Here is a 24,242-nt window from a genome sequence, read left to right as displayed (position 1 = left end):
CTAGAGTTTTGTGCTCAAGTCTCTGGAGTGGGGCTCGAACCCACAACCTCCTGACTCAGAGGCGAGAGTGCTACCCACTGGGCCACAGCTGACACCTAAGATTGATGTGCCTTTCAGCAGCATAAGATTTTAAAACAAAATGTTTCATTTTTTTTTTATCAAAGAAACAAAAAGCAGAAGAGCCAAGGTGTTTGTGCATAGGAAGGTGCAAATCTCGGACATTTCAATACAAATCAGTGAGGTGACAAAATCAGGAGTCATGCATACACGTTACACAAGGGCAGCTTTGTCAGGTGTGTCAGCTGTGGCTCAGTGGGCAGTACTCTCTAGGTTTGTGGGAGCTTGCTGTGCGCAAATTGGCTGCTGCGTTTCCCACATTACAACAATGACTCCATTCCAAAAAGTACTTCATTGGCTGTAAAATCTTTTGGGACATCCTGAGGCCATGAAAGGCGCTGTATAAATGCAAGTTCTTTCTTTCTAACTATCCCCCTGGTCCGAGCTCTCTGGGTGTGGAGAGTGATGGATGCAGGAACCCAGTGGAGATTCTTGTGCTGTTTACATTAGCGGGTCTAGACTCTGTTTAAAATGGGGGTGGGGGGGTGGTGGAGATAGGGAAATGCATTCAAAAGGCAGCTTTGTTCAACACAAATACCTAATCATTGAGGTAGGAGCAGCGGACACTGATCGTGAACCCGCCTTTACTACCTTAGCGTAATGAGATCACAAACTGTTTTAACTTGTACTAAAAATGGAGGCCGCCTGCCTATTATTGGCCGCAGTTCCCGGCTCTTCGGCGTCTTCGCTGGGCAGATAGCTGGTTTGGAAAGTGCCGAGAGGCTCTGAGATTCACAACTGTAAACTCTTGCTATTTCCTCAGTCACCAGCTGGTTACTGATTCACTAATTTATTCTTTTTCTTCTTTTCCATGTTGTGCCTGAACCAGAATTGCCAGCGGAGGAAGGTAAATATTGACTCTTCCATTTGTATTTTGAATTGCTCAAATAGAATATCTGGTAAAGACTGTTGGTTTACATTGGACAGTTAATCCGGGTTGGTGTTTTCGACCATACTGTGATGAATAGATGGATAAAGAAAGAACTGGTTGTTGCAAGGTTTGGACAGTGGTCCCGATATCGGGGAGTGGGCGGTAACCGCAGTCCCAGGTGAGCACTGAGGAGAGGCAGCTCCCAACGCCAAGGGGCTGCGCATTATTGTCCACCTGCTGGAGATTTTATATCAACCAAATTACTTTGTACAATAAATGTAGACGTTGACATAAATACAATCATTATTAAAGAGGAGAAAGAATTGACAACATCGCCAGTCCTGTCCATGGGCTGTCTACACCTGATTGAAAATCCAGTGGTATAGAGTGACGTAATAAAACTCACTACGCACTTGGTTCGAGTATAAAGCAAGGCTTTAATCAACTTGTTTCAGAACATGGAGATCTAGTTGTACTTCACTAGTTCCTGTCTTACAAAATGTCCCTGGGCAAGCTGGGGCCCACGCCCGAGTATTTATACTCCTCGGATGGCGCCACCAGCTGGCCGTCCAGTGTTATTTCATGAATTGTTTCTTCCTGATGGTGAGATTCATAACACAGAGTCCACGCTCCGCTTCACATCCCACATTATCGAACCACTTTCTTTCTTGTCCGAACCCTGCATTGCCATTTTTGACCCCCCCCCCCCCCCCCCAAATCACTACCGATCCCCGAATCAAACCCCCCCCCCCCGCCCCATCACTATCAAACCCAGAATTCACCAGCACAGTGGCATAGTGGTTAGCACTGTTGCCTCACAGCGCCAGGGACCCGGGTTCGAATCCGGCCTCGGGTGACTGTCTGTGTGGAGTTTGCACATTCTCCCCGTGTTTGCGTGGGTTTCCTCCGGGTGCTCCGGTTTCCTCCCACAGTCCAAAGATGTGCGGGTTAGGTTGATTGGCTATGATAAATTGACCCTTAGTGTTAGGGGGATTAAATACGTGGGGTTACAGGGATAGGGTGGGATATGTGTCGGTGCAGGCTCGATGGGCCGAAATGGCCTCTATCTGCACTGTGGGGTTTCTGTGATTCTGTGATTATAACTTTGATTTCTCTCAGGCTTTTCTTATTAGTCTGCCTGCTTCCACCCTCTACAAGCTACACTTGATCCAGGACACTGCTGCCTCTATTCTCACCCCCACAAAGTCCATTGACCCCACCCTTCAGGTTCCCTGGCTCCCTGTGTCCCAGTGAATTGTCTTCTAAGCCTCTCGTCCTCCTCTTCATCTCTCCATGACTTCACCCCTCACTACCCCAGTGAGGCACATGTCCCTGCCTGCCTCTCCACTCCCTGACACTGACTTTAGTCCCTCAATCAGTGGCAGTCACTCCTTCAGTGATTCTGCTCCAGTCCTTTGGACCTCCAGTTTAACCCCCCCGCCTTGTCACTCCCTCAACTGCTTTCAGAAGCCTCTGAGGGATCTTTCCTGTTGACCATGTTTTTGTCCTCATCGCCGCCTTATCTTTCTGTCCTCGTGCTGGCTGACCATCGCCTTGCAAAGCACTCTGGGACATCTGTGTCCGAGCGGAGAGCGATCGAAATCTCTCCCCCCAGTGGGCAAAAACCACTGTGATGTGAACTGTCCTCATTAGGCTGAGCTCTATCCGATCACATCTTGCGGGAGTTTAGTCTTCACTCTGCTGCGCTCCCTAATATTAGCTTATCGAGGTCTTTGTGATAGGTGGAAGTCGAGGAGTAATAGCAAAATGAATCTTAACAATGTGTTCTATCATTTTAAAAACAGCACTGAGGTGAAATGGCTGTGTTGTGTTAGTATGGGACCTCCACTTCCAAATCTTTTGAAAATGTAGAATAAAACTCATCTCTTATTCCAATTTTATGTTGAGGGTTCCTGGAATGGTCTCTCTAGTGGGAAGAGCTGTCCTTGGAGGGTTCCTGGAATGGTCTCCCTGTAGTGGGAAGAGCTGTCCTTGGAGGGTTGGAAATGACTGAATCCTTTCATGGGATGATGCACAATTCCTGTTATGGGCATGGTTAGTGCAGTCACGGGTGAAGGTGCAATAGGCCAACTTGGATTTAGAATGTAGCGCAGCTGCACCTGAGTGAGCCAGGCATTGCATACAGAGCCAGAATCGCCTGATTTTAACTAGTTTGATGGGCTTCCCTCAACCGTGCTTTAACTGGGTTGAGTTTCTGCTCTTCAGGAACTGTGAGCCTGCAGATGATTAAACTGCGGACGGAGCCAAGTTCTGACATGTACCGACCGGCAACCCCTCTTAATCTGCTCGTGCCGAGGCCTACAGCTTCAATCGGCATAATCCCAAACAGGAGAAAATCCGACTTTTATTTTATTTTTCCTCAGGAAGTGGGTGTCTCTGTCCAGGCCAGGCCAGCATTTATTGCCCATCCGTAGTTGCCCTTGGGAAGGGGGTGCTGAGCCTCCGCCTTGAACCGCTGCTGTCCGTGTGATGGCGGTGTTCCCAACAACGCTGTTGAGAATTCCAAGAATTTAAAAAGAAGTGACTGAACTACTCCTAGTTCTTTGTCAGGGCTGCCATTTGGACCGGTGCCAGTGTGAGGGAGCTGCGTGCTTCCAGTCCTTGCTGCTTGTTTCCACGGCAACACGGGGTGGAGGGAGAGATGCAATAGGCCCCTGCTCGCCCCCTCTTGCTGTACCTGCCCCTAGCCGGCTGCCAGGACTGGCCAGATTTAGAAGGAATGGTGATGGGGCGAGGGTTGGCAGAGAGGGAGGAGAAAGAGGAGGAGGCGGAGGAGGCAGGACCTTTTTAAAAGTGCGCTTTGGTGAGATAAAGACAATTAACTTCAAATGAGGCTGTGCTGAATAATTTAAACTTAAAAGGGAGGAAGACTGATTGTCAACCTGACCCTTTTATTTCTTTGTACACATTTGGCCTCTAGTCTTATGCCAGGCGGAGGAGTTATTAATAATATAAGCAGCAGGACAAAATGTACACGAAACTTTACTGTAGATAATACATTCGTAACAAGCACAACACATCCTGGACTGGAGAGAACCTGTAGGTTGAGGACTCTGTAAGCATGTCTTGCAAATGTGAATCAATCTATCGATTCCTCTATTCGGTCAGTATTTGACATGCGAACATGCGAATTAGGAGCAGGAGTCGGCCCCTCGAGCCTGCTCCGCCATTCAATAAGATCGTGGCTGATCCGATTACTCCACATTCCCGCCTACCCCTGATGACCTTTCACCCCCTTGCTTACCAAGAATCTATCTACCTCTGCCTTAAAAATATTCAAAGACTCTGCTTCCACCACCCTCTGAGGAAGAGAGTTCCAAAGACTCACGACCCTCTGTGAGAAAAAATTTCTCCTTATCTCTGTCTTAAATGGGCGACCCCTTATTTTTAAACAGTGACCCCTAGTTCTAGATTCTCCCACAAGAGGAAACATCCTCTCCACATCCACCCTGTCCAGACCCCTCAGGATCTTCTATGTTTCAATCAAGTCACCTCTTACTCTTCTAAACTCCAGCGGATACAAGCCCAGACTGTCCAACCTTTCCTCATAAGACAGCCCACCCATTCCAGGTATTAGTCTAGTAAACCTTCTCTGAACTGCTTCCAACGCATTTACATCCTTCCTTAAATAAGGAGACCAATACTGTACACAGTACTCCAGATGTGGTCTCACTGCCCAAGAGAAGAGAGACCTTGAGTCACGTAAACATCGCAAAATCTGGTACCGCTGTCTGAGCGACAAACTCATATTTTGTCTGAAACACTTTTTTTAAACCAATCTGTTTTTCAGACCCTCCCCACTGCTCTCCGAAGGCAGTGACCCTTTCCTCGTGTCTACAGGCACTGCTCGCCTTGCAGCACCTCACCCAAGCGGCCATGATTATTTGTGTGTGAACCGTGACCGTGAGTGGTTGCAGGCTATTGGACCGTGCGAGGCACCACTGCCAAGCTTGCTCCTGTCGTGATTTGAAGTCCACACGAAAGCCCTCCCTGCAGAGGCTGCTGGATAGCGATTTAAGATGGGGAGTCTGGAACGAGGGGGTCACAGTCTCTGGATAAGGGGTCAGCCATTTGGGACTGAGATGAGAAATTTCTTCACTCAAAAGGTTGTGAATCTTTGGAGTTCTCTACCTCAGAGAGCTGTGGATGCTCAGTCGTTGAGGATATTCAAGTCAGAGCTCGATAGATTTTTGGATACTAAGGGAATTGAGGGATATGGGGATAGTGCGGGAAGGTGGAGTTGAGGTAGCGGAGCGGCCATGATCTTATTGAATGGCGGAGCAGGCTCGAAGGGCCGAATGGCCTGCTCCTGCTCCTAATTTATGTTCGTACAAGAGGGGGACCCCTGGCCTACAGAAGTGATTTATTTATTTCCCCGAACTGATATTAACTCTCGGTACAGACCAGCGATCTTCCTGATGACCTTTTTCTCCGTGGTTTGGTTTTGAAGCTGTAATTTGCCTCTTCACCCATTGGAGAATGGGACCTGTTTTTTTTGGCTGGGTTTCATCAATTGCAGCAAGCCGTGTTTCCGTTTGAAGCATTGCAGCAGTGATCCTGTCTGTCTGTCTGTGTAATTCACGATGCCTGTATATTTTCTAGGGAAGTCCCTGTGGGAACTTGTGCTGGAGCAGTTTGAAGAACTCCTGGTCCGAATCCTGCTGCTGGCTGCCTGCGTCTCATTTGTAAGTAGTCTTCTGGTTGGTTGTACTGAGCTGCTGAGATTCTGTTCCAGTGCAGCCGCTGCCACTCCACAAATGTTTTCGCTCCCCACAGTCAGCTTTGGTGTGAGCCAGCCCGGGCTCTTCCCTCCAATTCCTATTTTACCGGCCACCCCCTTGTTGACCCCAACTGTAAGTCCGTGGCCGGGCTCCACACGATGCCCAACCCTGCTCCTCCATTGTTGCCTCCGGCACCTCAGGCCGTTGCTTTATTTTCCGACAGCCTGCCCGGCATCTTGTCGCGATTCAGCTGAAAGTTCCTTCGCCTCGGTGTTGGAAAATCTACGACCAGGCTCTCGGCTCCCACAGGCCGGAGTCTCGATCTGGATTCGACTCCGAACCCAATCGCCCTAAGTTGCAGCTTCTGGAATTCACTACCTTAAATTGTGATGGGAGCAGATTCAATAGTAACTTTCAAAAGGGAATTGGATAAATACTTGAACGGACGGGGGGGGGAAATTGCAGAGCGATGGGGACAGAGCAGGGGAGTGGGATTAATTGGATAGCTCAAAAAGCCAGCACGGGCACGATGGGCCGAACGGCCTCCTTCTGTGCTGTGATTCTATGATCCTCCTGAACTGGTGTCTCGGGCTGATAGAAATCCTGTGCTTCTTGGTGTCCTTTTTGACCTGAGCTGAGCTTCTTAATCCCACACGTGGTCAAGTTGCCAAGATCCCCCCGGAACACTGCCTGGCTGCTGCTAGTGAAACCATTGATTTTTATTTGACATGGAGCTTGTTAATCTGCTTCACCTTGCGCGCCGCCTTGCTCAACTTTCAGCTTAATCTAAATCTCCACAGCCTCTGTCCATCCCACCTATCGCCCAAGCCCCTGCCAAACTCCAATGCCTCCCTGTTCTCCAGTGACTGGAATTCAGGATCCGTTCCCTTGACTTCCGATTCCTCAAAGGCCCCACTCCGCCCTATCTGAGTGATCCTTCTCTCCAGGCCATACATAGAAATGCATCGAAGTTACAACACGCAAGCAGGCCATTCGGCCCAACCAGTACGTGTTGGTGTTTACCCTCCACACAGGCCAATAGTTGTCATCACATTTACCCACAAAGAGGAAGATGTCATTAGTGTGCGATATTGCTATTATGGTGAGGTGTACATTGTGGATGGCATATTTTATATAAATTAAGTAAGGACCCATCAACGTAACCGCTGCAGTCGGTGCTGCTTTGACAGAGCTGGCGTCTTTCAGAGGAGACGTAAATAAACAAACGGGATGGGTCTTTACTCGCCCTCGGTACACCACAGGACAATCTGTCTGCTCCTGTGGACGCAAAACATCCCACAGCATTGTTCGAAGAGTTTTCCCGGCGTCTTGGCCAACATTCCTTTCTTATCCAAAAACGGAATGATCTGATCATTGGGTTGGTGGTGGTGTGGCATCTTGCTATGTATACGTTGTCTGCCGACTTAAAAACCGTGATGGCATTTCAAAAAGCAATCCTTTGGTTGTACAGTGTTTTGGAAGGACCTGAGGATGTGATGAGGTGCTGTATAAATCCGGTCTGTGCTGCTTCTCGCTCCTGCCACCTCGGGGTGTCCTCTGGAAGAACTAAGAAGTGGGATGAGCCTGTAACTGTTTGGGTTGATCACTGGTTTTGACATTGTAGGCTGAATCCTTCAAAGGTCTCTTGATGCGAAAGGGTTAATACAGCAATTCAACTTCAAATTAAACACGAGGAAGGGCTCCTCCGGGGTTATGAGAAATTTTTCAGAGGTTCATGAGAAAGAAGGAACCCTTGTGTGACACACTTGTAGCTGGCTGTGAGTTGAAATGTCTGGGTTTTTGTGCTCTCTCTCCGTCCTCTCATCTCGCTTTTGTTTCGGGAATGACAGGACTGCAGTCGGAAGCTGCGTTTGATGTCATTGTGAAAGTGTGTTTATCCTGGTTAGAGCAGCTGGGCAAAGCACGCATCCGAACTTCAGAGCAGAGCGAATCTTGTCTGTTCGAGCCTCTGAGGAATGAGCTTGTCACACAGATGGTTCTTGAGAGCCTCCAAGCAGTCGAGGTGTTTGCACAATGTATGCATGACCTCCCCCACAGAGTAGTTGACCCCAGCCCATTGACCTCTGCGTCCGAGCTGAACCAGAGAAATTGCCGAGACTGATTTGCCAGCTGTACAATTGAAAACTCGCTTCTGCTTCAATCGCTTTTCAATTTGGGTGTCTTGAAGAGCTGAGAAATCTGCCAGTTTAACAGGCCTGCAAACTGAACCAATTTAAAGTCAGTCTATGGCGTCACTGAGCCAGCTACAGCCGTATAGGGTTGGCTTCCATTCCCACCCCTTCCGCACCACACCCCGTGCATGCAGTCTGGGAGAACATAGGAACAGGAGGAGGCCATTCAGCCCCTCAAGCCTGCTCTGCCATTCAATGAGATCATGGCTGATCTGTACCTTAACTTCATTTACCCGTCTTGGTTCCATAACCCTTAGTACATGAAACACATAAACTTGGCATACAGGTACAGCAAGTAATTAGGAAGGCGAATGGAATGTTGGCCTTTATTGCTAGGGGCATGGAGTATAAAAGTAGGGAAGTTTTGATGCAACTTTACGGGGCACTGGTGAGACCACACCTGGAGTACTGCGTACAGTTTTGGTCTCCTTATTTAAGGAAGGGTTACTTGCATTGGAGGCAGTGCAGAGAAGGTTCACGAGGTTGATTCCTGGGATGGAAGGGTTGTCTTATGAAGAAAGGTTGAGTAGGTTGGGCCTATACTCACTGGAGTTTAGAAGACTGAGAGGTGATCTTATTGAAACATATAAGATTCTGAGGGGGATTGACAGGGTGGCTGCTGAGAGGATGTTTCCCCTCGTGGGGGTATCTAGAACTTGGGGGCATAGTTTCAGAATAAGGGGTTGCCCATTTCAGACGGAGATGAGAAGGAATTTCTTCTCTGAGGGTTGTGAATCTTTGGAATTCTCTACCCCGGAGAGCTGTGGAGGCGGAGTCACTGAATATATACAAGGCGGAGATTGACAGACATTTGAACTACAGGGGAGTCGAGGGGTCTGGGGAGAGAGCGGGAAAGTGGCATTGAGGCCAAGATTGGATCAGCCATGATCTTATTGAATGGCGGAGCAGGCTCGAGGGGCCGATTGGCCGACTCCTGCTCCTGGTTCTTATGTTCCAACAACAATCTATCAATCTCAGTTTGAAATTTTCAATTGACCCACAGCATCAACAGCTTTTTGGGAGGGGGAGAGAGTTGCAGATTTCCACAACCCTTTGTGTGAAGAAGTGCTTCCTGACATCACCCCTGAACGGCCTGGCTCTAATCTTGAGGTCTAGCCTCTTGTTCTGGACTCCCCCACCAGAGCAAATTGTTTGTCTCCATCTACCCTATTAAATCCTTTTAATCATCTTAAACACTGCAGTTATATCGCTCGTTGATCTTCTATACTCGAGGGACTACTTGAGAGACAGTCGCTGTACTCCCCACAGATGGGCAGCAAAGAGGCTGGTGGTGACGACACTCTCTTTACCCAAGGATAAGTCTACCACATAGTGCAGGCCAGAGGCCACTCCCTCCTCAATGGCACCCTGAGTCAGCACTCTCTCTCTCTCTCTCTCTCTCCCCCTTTCCTTCCCATGTCGTTGAAAGCAAATGCTGTAAAACTAGAAACTTCTGACACCTCGAAATCAATTGCTGATTAATGAAGTAATTATGCACTGCACAGTAAAAGCTGATGTCTTGTAAATTGACCATTAATCACCCGTCAGCAGCTCAGTCCTAGTTTTCAAATCCCGCCATGGGCTCTGTAACCTCCTCCAGCCCCACAACTCTCCGGGATCTCTGCACTCCTCTGAATCCTGGCCTCTTGTGCATCCCCGATTTCCTTCGTTCCACCATTGGCGGCCGTGCCTTCAGCTGCCTGGGCCCTAAACTCTGGAATTCCCTCCCTAAACCTCTCTGCCTCTCCACCTCTCCTCCTTCAAGACACTCCTTAAAACCTACCTCTTTGAAAAAGCTTTTGGTCACCTGTCCTAATATCTATGTGGCTTGTGTCAAATTTTGTTTGATAACGCTCCTGCGAAATGCCTTGGGATGTTTTGCTACATTAAAGGCGCTATATAAATGCAAATTTTAATATTTCATGACAAATAGAATTTGAATCCACGACCTTGGGGTTGTTAGTTGAGTCCCCAACTCACTTGATTAAGTACATCAAAGCAGCTTCTGGTCTACTGGCATCCTCAGTTCTCACTCTTGAATACTTAACAGCCTTCTGTTTATTTTTAAAGTTACAGAGAGCTCTTTAATCGAATTTACAATCCTGGGATTCGCAGCTTAAACACTCTGAATTTAGGATTGGGCCTGAGAGATGGTGGAACCAATAACTGCACTTCTGACTTTGTTACAGAACGTCATTGCAACGTGCAGTTTTTCTCGCTAACATTGAGTGCAGAACCAGGGTGGGGTGGCAGGGGGTGGGTAGGATGGGTTCGGTCCGGCTCGGCAGTCTGTTCTCGGAGTAATTTGTAACTGTTTATCCTTCCCAGGTTTTTTCACAATAAAAGTTACAAAATGAGTTAAAAACAGGTTTAAGACAGTTGCTCAAGTGGGATTAGATGATGCTGAAACTGCCCTATTGTTAATTTGCAATTCCATTTACACTCTGAGACTTGTCTAACTGCCTACATTTACTAGTTGTTAACAGTGAATAGCACCTGCTCGCTCGGCCACCGCTCCTGTATTGGTGAGTGCTGTCCTGTGACATGATTGATTGTGAAGGGGATTGGGACATAGATGCCATTGATTGTTACTGATCAGATGGGAAGGATCAACCTTGGCGTTTGCGAAAGACTCGAACGTTGTTGCTGGTCAAACGCAGTTATCTTCTCCATGTCCTTGTGCCCAACTAAAACACAGTTTGAAACACGGTATTCGCTGGTTCCCATGGAAACTGATGTGCGACCTCGTGTGACAGATCTCCTCCTTCCTTGTTACATTTACCTTTTGTTTTTTGCTCCAGATATCTCCCTTTTTGTTTCGGATTCTAAAATCTCATCTTTGAGAGTCTGAATTAATTTGGCAACGAAGACATTTGAAAACTTTTTTTTTTATTTTACAATTAAATTGCAACATGCAGAATGGTAATTATCTCTGACCCTGTTTCAGAGACTCGTTATTCAGCAGCACAGTAGTCAGGCCTCGTTCACTCTACTTCAGTAATGTTTTCAGTGCAAGATCATGCGATGTACCGTTCTGGTGACTGTTTTATTCTGCTCCTATCTTGATGTACAGTAACTTTGGGCTGGGTGGGTTCCCTGGAAAAGAGAAGACCGAGGTGTGACCTGATAGAGGCCTTTAAAATTCTGAAGGGGTTTGATAGGGTAGATGGAGAGGATGTGGGGGGGAGTCCTAAACTAGGGGTCACAAATATAAGATAGTCACTAATAAATCCAATCGGGAATTCAGGAGAAACTTCTTTACCCAGAGAGTGGTGAGAATGTGGAACTCGCTGCCACAGGGAGAGGTTGAGGTGAATAGTATAGATGGATTTAAGGAGAAGCTAGATAAACACGTGAGGGCGAAAGGAGTCGAAGGATATGTTGATAGGGTGAGATGGAATCGGGTGGGAGGAGGCTCGTGTGGCACAGAAACACCGGCACAGACCAGTTGGGCTGAATGTGCTGTAACTTCTATGAATCTAGCTTCCCTGTAATTGCTGCTGTGCTATTCACCTCAGTGATGTGGAGAGGCTGAGAGTGTTCTCCTGAGAGCAGACAATGTTAAGAGGACATTTGATCGAGGTGTTCAAAATCATGAACAATTTTGGTAGAGTAAACAAAGAGGAACTGTTTCCAGTGGCAAGAAGGGTCGGTAACCACAGGACACAGATTTAAAGTAATTGGCAAAAGAACCAGAGGTGATATGAAGAATGTTTTATTGACACAGCGAGTTGCTGTGACCTGGGATGCGCTGCCTGAAAGGGCGGAGGAAGCAGATTCAGTAGTAACTTTCAAAAGGGAATTGGATAAATACTTGAAGGGAAGAAAATTGCAGGGCTATAGGGAAAGGGCAGGGGAGTGGGACTAATTGGAGAGCTCTTTCAAAGAGCCGTCATAGGCACGATGGGCCGAATGGCCTCCCTCTGTGCTGTCTCATTCTGTGATTGCATGAATTGGGTTTCCCCGGCTAAGAGTTGTCCTTTCTGAAAGCGCTGACCCGTTCTGGCTGACAGGGATCCAAGGGAGCTGAAAGCTCTCAATGTGGCCGCCCTTCATGTAAGAATCTAGACTTGTTGGCATTGGCAGGCCATTCGACCGTGAGGGCAGCGTAGCCATGCCCATTACTGTCCTCGCCCGACCTCCAATTGTGCATCTTTCCAAGCGAAGTCCCTGGAAAGTAATCGAGATCAGGGAGGCTGGTCAGTTGATTTAAATCCCTCTATCTCGGCGGGGTGGGGGGGGGGTGGGCAACTGAGGCCAACTGGTAGCACTCCGAAACCTCTGGGTCTGTGTTGGTCAGTGTCACACCAGGCAGTCCATTTACCATCTTAGCCGTAGGAATGCTTGCCAAGTACAGCAACACCATCAATTTGCATTGCCATAGTGTCTTTCAATACTGTTCGAATGCATTTTATTGATTTTGAAAGCTGGTGTTATCCGGATGAACCTGGAGCTAGGCCGAGGACACAACATTTTCCTGCGATTAGGGTCACTGTTGGCTTTAGGCAGCTCTGATATTTTTTTTTACTTCGACAATGCAGAGTGAGGTCTGTATGAATATGGCATTTACATTTTCTGTCAAATGGCCCAAAAAAAAACAAATTATCACTTGAAGTTGGCACGGGATTCGCTGCAAAGGTCCTCGCCTTGCCTCGCCCCAGTGTGCTGGGTATTCAATAATTAACAACTCTTGTATAAGACAAGGCTCAACGCTGTAAAGTTTTTACACGGAATTACACAGAATCTGCAGCACAGAAACAGGCCATTCAGCCCAATTGGTGCATGCTGGTGCTTATAGTCCACACGGGCCTCCTCCCACTCTGATTACCGCTTCCCACCCTGCCCCCATATCCCTCTATCCCCTTCTGCCTCATGGATACATCAAGCCTCCCCTTAAATGCATCAATGTTATCCGCTTCAACCACTTCATGTGGCGGTGAGTTCCACATTCTCACCACTCTGTGTAAAGAAATTTCTCCTAAATTCTTTATTTGATCTGTTAGTGTCTTTCTTGTATTTATGCCCCCTTATTCTGGACTTGCCCACAAGTGGAGACAGTTTCTCCACACCCACTCTCGCCTCCATTGTCAGCAGGCAGCCAGTTATACGTTATCTCTCTCTTGCATCTTGACCACGGTGTTGCTAACGGTTCGTGCTCTGCTCCTCCCAACAAGCTGATATTTAAATACAGGCTGGCTTTAGCGCAGTCAAGACCGCCTACGGCCCAAGCACCCAAGGTCCTACCCCACTGCGGGCCAAGAACGGAGAGGTACTCATCAAGGACAGGGAGGCAGTCAGTGCCCGCTGGAAGGAGCACTTCGAAGATCTCCTTAACCGAGACTCTGTCTTCAACGTGAGTGTCCTCAACTCCATCCCGCAGCATGCTACCCGCCACCATCTCCGCACAACCCGAGCCCGGCATGAGGTTGAAAAGGCCATCCAACAACTGAAGAACAACAAGGCCTCAGGAGCAGATGGAATCCCCGCCAAGGAGTTAAAGCACGGTGAAGAAGCACTACTGGCACAAATTCATGAACTAATTTCTCTTATCTGGAAGGAGGAGTACATGCCAGGGGATCTGAGACGCCGTAATTGTGACCATCTTCAAGAAAGGTGACAAGTCCGATTGCGGTAATTACAGAGGAGTTTCCCTGCTGTCTGTCACAGGGAAAGTCATCGCAGGAATCCTCCTCAATCGCCTTCTCCCAGTGGCTGAAGAGCTCCTCCCAGAGTTGCAATGCGGATTCCGCCCATTAAGGGGCACAATGGACATGATCTTCACCGCACGTCAATTATAAGAGAAATGCAGGGAACAGCGCCAAGCGCTGTACATGGCCTTCTTTGACCTCACAAAGGGCTTTGACACTGTCAACCGTGAGGGATTATGGAGTGTCCTCCTCAAATTCGGCTGCCCTCAAAAGTTTGTCACCATTCTCTGCCTGCTTCACGACGACATGCAAGCCGTGATCCTGACCAACGGTTCCACCACAGACCCAATTCATGTACGGACCAGGGTCAAGCAAGGCTGTGTCATCGCACCAGCGCTCTTCTCAATCTTCCTTGCGGCAATGCTCCATCTCACCCTCAGTAAGCTCCCCGCTGGAGTGGAGCTAATTTACAGAACAAACGGGAAACTGTTCAACCTCCGTCGCCTCCAGTCCAGATCCAAGGTCATCCCTTCCTCTGTCGTCGAATTACAGTATGCAGACGACGCTTGCGTCTGCGCACACTCGGAGGTCGAACTCCAAACCATCATCGACACCTTCACCGAAGCGTACGAGAGCATAGGCCTCACACTAAACATCCGTAAGACAAAGGTCCTCTACCAACCTACCCCCACCACACAGTGCTGCCCCCCCCCCCCCCCCCCCAATTATCAAAATTCATGACAAGGCCTTGGACAACGTGGACCACTTTCCATACCTCGGAAGCCTACTGTCAACAAGGACAGACGTCGATGACGAAGTCCAACACCGCCTTCAGTGTGCCAGTGCAGCCTTCGGTCGCCTGAGGAAGAGGGTGTTTGAAGATCAGGACCTCAAACCCGGCACCAAGCTCATGGTCTACAGAGCAGCAGTGATACCTGCCCTCCTGTATGCCTCAGAGACATGGACCATGTACAGCAGGCACCTCAAAGCACTGGAGAGGTACCACCAACGCTGCCTCCGCAAGATCCTGCAAATCCATTGGCAGGATAGGCGCACCAACGTCGGTGTTTTCACTCAGGCCAACATCCCCAGCATCAAAGCTTTGACCACGCTTGATCAGCTCCGATGGACGGGTCACATCGTCCGCATGCCCGATACGAGACTCTCAAAACAAGCGCTCTACTCGGAACTCCGACACGGCAAGAGAGCCCCAGGTGGGCAGAGGAAACGCTTCACTAACACCCTCAAAGCCTCCTTGAAAAAGTGCAACATCCCCACCGACACCTGGGAATCCCTGGCCCAAGACTGTACAAAGTGGAGGAGAAGCATCCGGGAAGGCGCCGAACACCCCGAGTCTCTTCGCCGGGAGCAAGCGGAAGCCAAGCGCAAGGAGCGCACGTCAACCCAAGCACCCCACCCACCCGCCCCTTCAACCACCGTCTGCCCCACCTGTGACAGAGACTGTAGGTCCCGCATTGGACTCAGCAGTCACCTGAGAACTCATTTTTAATGTGGAAGCAAGTCATCCTCGGTTCCGAGGGACTGCCTAAGAAGATGATTTAAATACAACTCTCCTAACAACTTCTGGCTGCTGAATTGAAATCTCCCCCCCCCCCCACTGCCCCACCACCCCGCCGTGTCTAGCCTGCTGGGATAGGAGCAGAAAATGCCGCAAACACTCAGCAATTCGGGCAACAACTGTGGAGAAAAGGAAAACCGTTTAACCTTTCAGGTGCCATGACCTTGGTCAGAACCTGTGCTGCCTGACCTGCTGAGCGTTCCCAGCACTTTCTGTTCTTATTTTCCAACGGTATTTTGCTTTTTGTCCTGTCCTGTTGGACCCTGTCCCGGATTAGAAATCAGTGGCAGGAGTCTGCACTTGGCTTGGGAACCAGGAGGAAGATCTGGGGGATGGTTATGATTGAGTGAGTGGGTAAAACGGTGGCAGATGGATTTCAACGTGGGGGGAGTGTGAGGTCATCCACTTTGGATCTCAGTAAGGTAAATCAGAACATTTTCTAAATGGTGAACGATTAGAACATAAGAACTAAGAGCAGGAGTCGGCCATACGGCCCCTCGAGCCTGCTCCGCCATTCAGTGAGATCCAGGAGCTGTGGAGAATCGAGGGGATTTGCATGTCCTTGAGCACAAAGCACGGGTGCAAAACGGCTACTGGAATGTTGGCTGTTATCTCGAGGGGGCTGGATTACAACTGGGAGGAAGTGATGCTTTAGTTGTACAGAGCTCTGGTTAGACTCTATCTGGGCCCCACACTTCAGGAAGGAGATACTGGCCTTGGAGGGGGTGCAGTGCAGATTCACCAGAATGGGTTAAGTTGTGAGTGCAGGTTGCATAGATTTCAGGCCAGAACTGGCGCACTGTTGCTGCTTCCCCCACTGAGCGGAGTTCGAGCCATTTATGATTTGAGGAGGAGGAGTGAATGTCACAGAATCACAGAAACCTCACAGTGCAGATAGAGGCCATTTCGGCCCATCGAGCCTGCACCGACACATATCCCACCCGATCCCCGTAACCCCTACACCAACACATATCCCACCCTATCCCCGTAACCCCACGTATTTAAACCCCCTAACACTAAGGGTCAATTTATCATAGCCAATCAACCTAACCCGCACACCTTTGGACTGTGGGAGGAAACCGGAGCACCCGGAGGAAACCCACGCAAACACGGGGAGAATGTCTGTGTGGAGTTTGCACAGTCACCCGAGGCCGGATTCGAACCCGGGTCTCTGGCGCTGTGAGGCAACAGTGCTAACCACTATGCCACCGTGCTGTGCTTTCCGCTCTGGTGCCTGATCCCGTTCAGCCAAGCCTAGTGGAACGAGTCTCTTCTAGTCATGAGGGTTGCGTGTGAAATGAGCTTGGCCAGTTCCTAATGGGCAGAATAAACAATCCAGATATTACCACAATCTCATTCGTTTAAGTGTCGGACTCAGTGCGCCGCGCTCTCGCCTCTGAGTCAGAAGGTCGTGGGTTCAAGTCCCACTCCACAGACTCGAGCACATAATCCAGGCTGACACTCCAGTGCAGTACTGAGGCAGCGCTGCACTGTCTGAGGAGCCGTCTTACTGATGAGACGTTAAACCAAGGCCCCGTCTGCTCTCTCAGGTGGGCATAAAAGATCCCAGAGTTCTCCCCGGTGTCCTGGTCAATATTTATCCCTCAATCAACATCGCTTAAAAAAAAAAAAAAAAGAGATTATCTGGTCATTATCACATTGCTAATTTTTGGGATCTTGCTGTGCACAAATTGCTTGCCACGTTTCCTTCATTACAACAGTGACTACACGTCAAAAGTTCTTAATTGGCTGTAAAGCGCTTTGGAAGTCCTGAGGCCATGAAAGGTGCTGTAGCACTGCAAGTCTTTAACTTGGATCACGAGCATTATGGCTGGGGTGGGGGGGGTGGTGGTATAGGAATAGGCACTGGTGCAGCTGATCAGAGGTTGGGGGCTATGAGGTATTGTTGAGAAGAGTTGTAGGGGCCTACCTGTCTGGGCAGTCACTGTCCTGGCAATACTTGGTGACAAAGTGCCTGACAGAAATGGAAACCAAAGCGTTTGGCCTGGAATGGCAGGAATGACTTATGAGGAGAGATTGGGTCGATTGGCTTATATTCGCTGGAGTTCAGAAGAATGAGAGGGGATCTCATTGAAACTTATAAAATTCTAACAGGACTAGACAGACTAGATGCAGGAAGGATGTTTCCGATGGTGGGGGAGTCCAGAACCAGGGGTCACAGTCTAAGGATAAGGGGTAAGCCGTTTAGGACTGAGATGAGGAGGAATTTCTTCACCCAGAGAGCGGTGAACCTGTGGAATTCTCTACCACAGAAGGCAGTGGAGGCCAATTCATTAAATATATTCAAGAAGGAGTTAGATATATTTCTTAAGGCTAAAGGGATATGTGGAGAAAGCAGGGACGGTACTGAATTTGGATGATCAGCCATGATCTCATTAAATGGCGGAACAGGCTCGAGAGGCCGAATGGCCTACTCCTGCTCCTATCTTCTATGTTTCTATGTTTGCATTCCTCTGCAGTGACATCGCTCATCTTGACAAATATAAACATTCAGCCAAAAAAAAAAGACAAGTTGAACAATTTTGCATTGCAAATCTCGAGCCTCCTAAATGAGGCCCCTTTGCACAGTAAGTGCTATCATTATCTGACACTTCTTCTGTTCTTAATTGCTTGAACCAGCTTACTAGCCTCTTGCGTGTGAGGTGTGGCAGCAGAGCGTCACGCATTTCCTACTCTGCTCACACCCTGGCCTCGTGGGGCTCAGTCAAGCTATTTCTTTGAGAACAGCAAACTTGGTATCTGTTAAGCCCAGTCTTTGCTATTGACTGCCTTTCCCCAGTTGAAGGACTGGCTGGTGCTTGCTGTAGGATATTGTGTGCGTATAAATGGGCAATGGTACCCTGTTCAAACTCTCCCGCTCAGCATTACGGTGCTGGATGACTGATGTTACTGCTCCGTTCATCGCCTGCCTACAAACCTGCAAAAGGTGTCTTGCAGCAACACCGCCTCTTCAACAGCTCTCGCACCAGAATATCTTTTGGATAAGGAAGAGCTTAGGCGATCTGTAGTTCAAGGGGGCGAACATCAGCAGCCGAAACATGGTTGTTCCTTTGTCTATATCTTCCTTTTCCTTGAGTGTGCACTTGCACGCTCGTGCTTTGACTGCTGTCTTCCTCCTCTTTGCCATCCAGTCTCCTCACTATGCTGCTGAAGGCGTGAGCTCATTGAGGTATGGCTCTATGGGTACTGACTCATACTGGGGTATGGAATGGGAGCCACCATGTCCTCCCACTAGCCCAAGGGCGCTGTGGACATTTGTACGGCCCTATTTCTCACCCTGCCTGTGATAGGCTAACAACACAGTCTGAGATCAGAGCTGGAGTTCTTGTACTCTGTCCCTTTGATTATTTCTGTGTCTCGTTATTTGTTGCTCCTGCTGCCATTCCCATACAGTTAACTCGGTTCACAGCCTACTGTACCTCCGAGTTCATCCGCAGACCTGGATCCCTATCCTAAGCTCCACATTGAATGAGTCTGGATCACTGACTCTTGGTGGAGGACCCTCGATGGCTTTAATTTAACGAGGAAATAACAACAGAAAATGCTGGAAAAACTCAGCAGGTCAGGCAACAACAGTGGAGAGAAATTTGAGTTGACGTTTCAGGTCGAACCCTTCTTCAAAACTGGAAAGTAAAAAAGATAGATCGGAGGCAGGGCTGCGGTCGGACAAAAGAATAAAAGGGACAAAAGAATAAAAGAAACAAAAGAAGTAAAAGAGACAATAAAAGGTATTAGAAGCTAGACGAGATGGTAATAGGCTGAGATAAGGTGTAAAGTGTACTGACAGGGCAAGAGATAGCTGCCAGGTGTGAGAGAGAAACAAAAGGAAGGGAGGGGGGGGGGGGAAAGGAGTGGAAAATTACAAGAAAAAATGAAATAGGGGCCGAGGTTATGATCTGAAATTGTTGAACTCTATATTGAGTCCGGAAGGCTGCAGAGTGCCTAATCGGAAGATGAGGTGCTGTTCCTCGAGTTTACGTTGAGCTTCCGTGGTGACGTTTCGGGTCGAACCCTTCAAAACTGGAAAGAAAAGAAGATAGATCGGAGGCAGGGCTGCGATCGGACAAAAGAATAAAAGAAACAAAAGAAGTAAAAGAGACAATAAAAGGTATTAGAAGCTAGACGAGATGGTCTTGCAGTGCTTCTATGGTGTTCGAGTCCATTCCAACTGCATTTGACTGGGCAGTACTTTAATCCTGCAGCCGTTGAATTCTTTGGCCTCCATCACAAGGCTCCTGTGGGAGTCGGTGAACTTGATTGCATTCCACAACTCCAAGCTTGTGGTTTAAGGTTTGATGTCATTTGGGAGGTCCAAGTACTGCCTCACAGGATGTGTGATTGCTACCCCAGCCAGTATCCAGCTCATATTTATCAATCACTTGTTTAATTGAGGCATTCTGTGTTCATTATCTTGTTTAAAAGATCAATCCCTAAGTATTTCCTCAGTGTACGTAGCTAATTCTTCACGGTGGATGTCTGCTCCTCTGATACAGTGATCTCTTAGACAATTTCTCCAATGTTGAAGGAAGTTGGAAATTCCAAATCTTTCCCAATATTTTTTTTCTCAGGATGTGGGCATCGCTGGCAAGGCTGGCAGTTATTGCCCATCCCTAGTTGCCCTGAGGTGGTGAACCACTGCAGTCCGTGTGGTGAAGGTGCTCCCACAGTGGCGGGGGAGGGGGAAGTTCCAGGATATCGACTCTTCGACGATGATCTATGTCCAAGCCAAGGTGCTGTGCGACTCGGAGGGCAGCTTGCAGGCGATTGTGCTCCTAAATCATGCTGCTTTTTGGGATTTATATTTGAACCGACTGCTTAATCCCTCCTCCACTTAGCAGTGCCCTTGGAAAAGATCTATTTCCATGGTGCCAAGAGTTCGGGAGGGGAGGGAGGGAGTTTTGGGGAAGGGGGGGTGGTGTGGGGGGGGGGGGGGGTGATATTAACCCTATCCACCTGGCGGAAACCGGGAGCTAAAATCCCCCAAGTCACTGCCCTGGACGCCGACGAGCCAAGATTTTTACCTGCTCCGTTGAGCAAGCAACTAGGACAGCCACCCAAAGCCAGCCGGGTCCATTTTAGCACCAGAACTGGCCTGAAAACTCCAGGTTTCAACATGAAAAAAAACTAATCCCAGTGGGGGCCAGGAGAAGCAGGAGTACTGCCACGACCCACGACCTCGACCTCCCTTCTCCCGCCCCCCTCTCCCCCCACCCCGCCCCCCAACCGATTGTGGGACCACTACGGGACGGCTCGGCAGCCAATCCTGCAAACTTGTCTGCTCGGAGAACAGCCTGTGGGCGGCATGAATTAGCGCCCGGGGACGGATGGGATTCCCTCAGGCGGCATTTAAACGAGGCCCAGATGTTACAATGGGCGATCTTTGAACCGACCCGAAAACTGGCCCCAGGTAAAATTGTGGACCTTGTGTGACGCTTAATATAAAATACTGTCCTGCCATTGGTGGGTCTGTTCAGTCGATTGCCATAGTGCCTCTGGCCAGTTGATCAGCCCCCATTTTGATTTGGAAACCACGTATCGCCAGAATCCGCAGGAAGGAGGTTCATAGAAAGTAACAGCACGGAAGGAGGCCATTTCGGCCCATCGTGTCCGCACCGGCCAACAAAGAGCTATCGAGCCTAATCCCACTTCCCAGCTCTTGGTCTGTCACCCTGCAGGTTAAGAGCATCCCAAGTGCACATCCAAGTACTTTTTAAATGTGGTTAGGGTTCCTGCCTCTACCACCCTTTCAGGCAGTGAGTTCCAGACCCCCACAACCCTCTGGGTGAAGAAATTTCCCCTCCAGTCCCCTCTAAACCTTCCCCAATTACTTTAAATCTGTGACCCCCTGGTGTTTGACCCCTCTGCTAATGGAAATAGGTCCTTTCTATCCACTTTATCTAGGCCCCTCATAATTTTATACACCTCAATAAGTGTTATGTTCATTAATAAATAGACATTCTTATTATGAACACAGCTAGCTTCTAGCTAGTCATTTATTCAGTACACATTCTCTAGGTACAGTATCGGTAGAGATGCAGCATGTGTGCTCCTCTGTGTGTAGGCTGCCATCTTGACTGTTGCCTTGTGGGTACTAGTGCCTCATGGGTAATGTAGTCTTAATATATATACAGCTGGGTAGTGTAGTCTTGTACATACAGCTATGTCCAGCTCCACCTAGTGTCCACTATAGAATGACATGTTATTGATCGTTACATCCCCCTTTCTTTGAGGTTTAACAAAATCAATATCGATCAACTTTCAAGAAAACAATAAAGATAATATCAGTAACACTTTTGTTAGTGCTCTATAAACATAAACATTTTCAAAACAGTCAACACATTTTCAAAGCTTTATATTGTACTCCAAGATTAAGTCTATCAGGCTTTTTTACTTCACGTGTGGATCTTCTCAACACGGGTAAGTCTGATGTGTCTTCATGAGATTGTTCTGGCGGTGAATGACAAGATGCAGTTGTGGCATTTTCATCAATCTGCTCTTGTATAGATCGAGGTCTCCTTGCGATCTTTGCTTGGAGAGGGCTTCAGTGTTTCCTTCACTCTTCATGCCATAACTCTCAATGTAGTCAATGCACTCTCGAAAAACTGCTGGCAGCTGGATCCCATCATACAGCATAGTCCTCTCAGCAGCCTCGGCTAATGGAACACCAAAGATTGGCCTGAGGGAAGAAGGAGTATCCACCGGAACTGCTTCCTGCTCTGGTGCAGGCTTCTTCTTTTTCTTTTTCTCTTTCCACTGCTTAACAACATCTGCTGCGGTTATATCTTTGGACTTTTTCTCCTTGTGTTTTTCCTCTTTGTGCTTTTCTTCCTTTGGCTTCTCTTTGACCTTGAAGTCTTTTTCTTTCTTCTTGGAGAAACTAGGCTTTTTGAAGACATGGATACCCTTTGGCCTTTTCATCCTTGATGGGCTCTCTGCTTCATCACCTGAGTCATCTGGTCTGCTTATGGCACAGTTTATACGGTAGACTCTCTTGACCAGTTCTAAGTCTTCACAAGCTTTGTCACCTAGTATTCAGCCACAACAGAAAACATGAGATGATGCACTTTGTCCTTGACTGTCACTTTAAGTCTGCATACACCTAAGCTATCTATTTTCTGTCCATTATAGCTCTTCAGTAGTACTGACTTTTTCTGTATTTTGGGCTTTTCTTTCATATTTTTTATGTCACTCATACTGATTAAGTTTGCTTTTGCCCCAGTGTCCAGTTTCAATGTAACTAATGCTCCATTTATCTGCAGTAGGATCATCCATTTGTCCACTTTTACTGCATTGACTTTATGTTCAGCATTGTCCATTTCTGAAGGCTGCACATTTTCTGTATCTTTTTTGATATCGTCACATGACACCATTCCTACAAAAGATGTCTCACTTAAATCAGTGTCCTCAATCACATTAACTTGTTGCCCTTTCATCGTTTTTACTTTTGAAAAGCATTGTTTGGCAAAGTGATTCTTTCCATTACACTTTGTGCACATTTTCCAAACGCTGGGCATTGTCTTAACTGGTGTTTATAACCACAGCGTTTACAATTAAAAATTTCATCCTCCGATTGCTTTGCATTTCTGTCCTGCCCATGTTTCTTCCCTTTGTAGGACACAGCACCGACAGCAGCACTTACTACAATCGCATCATTATTGATTTCACTGAAAGTCTTCGCGTGCTTTCGAGCTAGCTCGCTGGCTTGGCATATTTTCACTGCATTTTCCAAATTTAGTTCGGTTTCTCTCAACAGACGTTCCTTGACTTTTTTATCATGAATACCAAACACAATCTGGTCACGAATCATGGATGATTTCAGCTCAGAGAAATTACATGTCTGTGCTTTCAGTTTCAGATCAGTTATAAAGCTAACAAAAGTCTCATTTTGCTGCTGTGTCCAAGAACGGAAGATGTATCTTTCATACGTCTCATTCTTTTTGGGAGAGCAATGTGCATCAAATTTTTTTAGCACATCTTCTAATTTTTCTCTGTTCTCCGCTGGATTAAATACAAATGTATTAAATACCTCTATCGCCTGTGGGCCTGCAATCGTAAGCAGCAACGCTATCTTCCTTGCGTCTGGCTTCGTACCGAATCCGATGGCTGCAATGTAGAGTTCGAATTGCTGTTTAAAAGTCTGCCAATTGTAGTCGATTTTTTCTGAGAGATTCAAACGCTCTGGTGGCTTCAAATTCTCCATGTCGCTTTTCACAATTTTCAGCAGATCTTCACCACCCTGGTACCATGTTATGTTCATTAATAAATAGACATTCTTATTATGAACACTTCTAGCTAGTCATTTATTCAGTACACGTTCTCTAGGTACAGTATCTGTAGAGATGCAGCATGTGTGCTCCTCTGTGTGTAGGCTGCCATCTTGACTTGCCTTGTGGGTACTAGTGCCTCATGGGTAATGTAGTCTTAATATATATACAGCTGGGTAGTGTAGTCTTGTACATACAGCTATGTCCAGCTCTACAGCTCCACCTAGTGTCCACTATAGAATGACATGTTATTGATCGTTACAAAGGATTCACCTCAGTCTCCTCTGCTCCAAGGAAAACAGACCCAACCTATCCAGTCTTTCCTCATAGCTAAGATTCTCTAGTCCCGGCAACATCCTTGTAAATCTCCTCTGTACCCTCTCTAGTGCAATCACATCTTTCCTGTAATATGGTGACCAGAACTGCACGCAGTACTCTAGCTGAGGCCTAACTAGTGTTTTATACAGTTGAAGCTCTTGTATTCTATGCCACGGTTAATAAAGGCAAGCATTCCGTATGCCGCCTTAACCACCTTATCAACCTGGCCTGCTACCTTCAGGGATCTGTGGATATGCAGTCCAATCTCCCTTTGTTCCTCTACACTACTCAGTGTCCTACCATTTAATGTGTATTCACTTGCCTTGTTAGCCCTCCTCAAATGGATTACCTCACACTTCTCCGGATTGAATTCCATTTGCCACTGTTCTGCCCACCTGACCAATTTATTGATATCTTCCTGCAGTCTACAGATTCCTTCTTCAGTATCAAGCACACAGCCGATTTTAGTATCATCTGCAAACTTCTTAAT

At 47.8% G+C, this 24,242-nt stretch overlaps 1 protein-coding gene across 1 annotated transcript in view; it reads left to right on the top strand.

The window, feature by feature from the left end:
- The first annotated feature begins 951 nt into the window (after positions 1-951).
- Positions 952-24,242, top strand: part of atp2a3 (ATPase sarcoplasmic/endoplasmic reticulum Ca2+ transporting 3) — an 824,766-nt gene continuing 801,475 nt past the window's right edge. Inside the window, exons 1-2 of the mRNA XM_085964185.1 lie at positions 952-964; positions 5,612-5,694. The gene's annotated coding sequence lies outside the window, so the exon portion shown is untranslated. The remainder of the gene's footprint in view (positions 965-5,611; positions 5,695-24,242) is intronic.

Source organism: Somniosus microcephalus, chromosome 22 (genome assembly GCF_052327205.1).
Source record: "Somniosus microcephalus isolate GS21.2 chromosome 22, FLI_Smic_1.0, whole genome shotgun sequence".
Classification (NCBI taxonomy): Eukaryota; Metazoa; Chordata; class Chondrichthyes; order Squaliformes; family Somniosidae; genus Somniosus; species Somniosus microcephalus.
The sequence above is the reverse complement of the archived record's forward strand: the minus strand, read 5'-3'. Positions and strand labels throughout refer to the sequence as shown.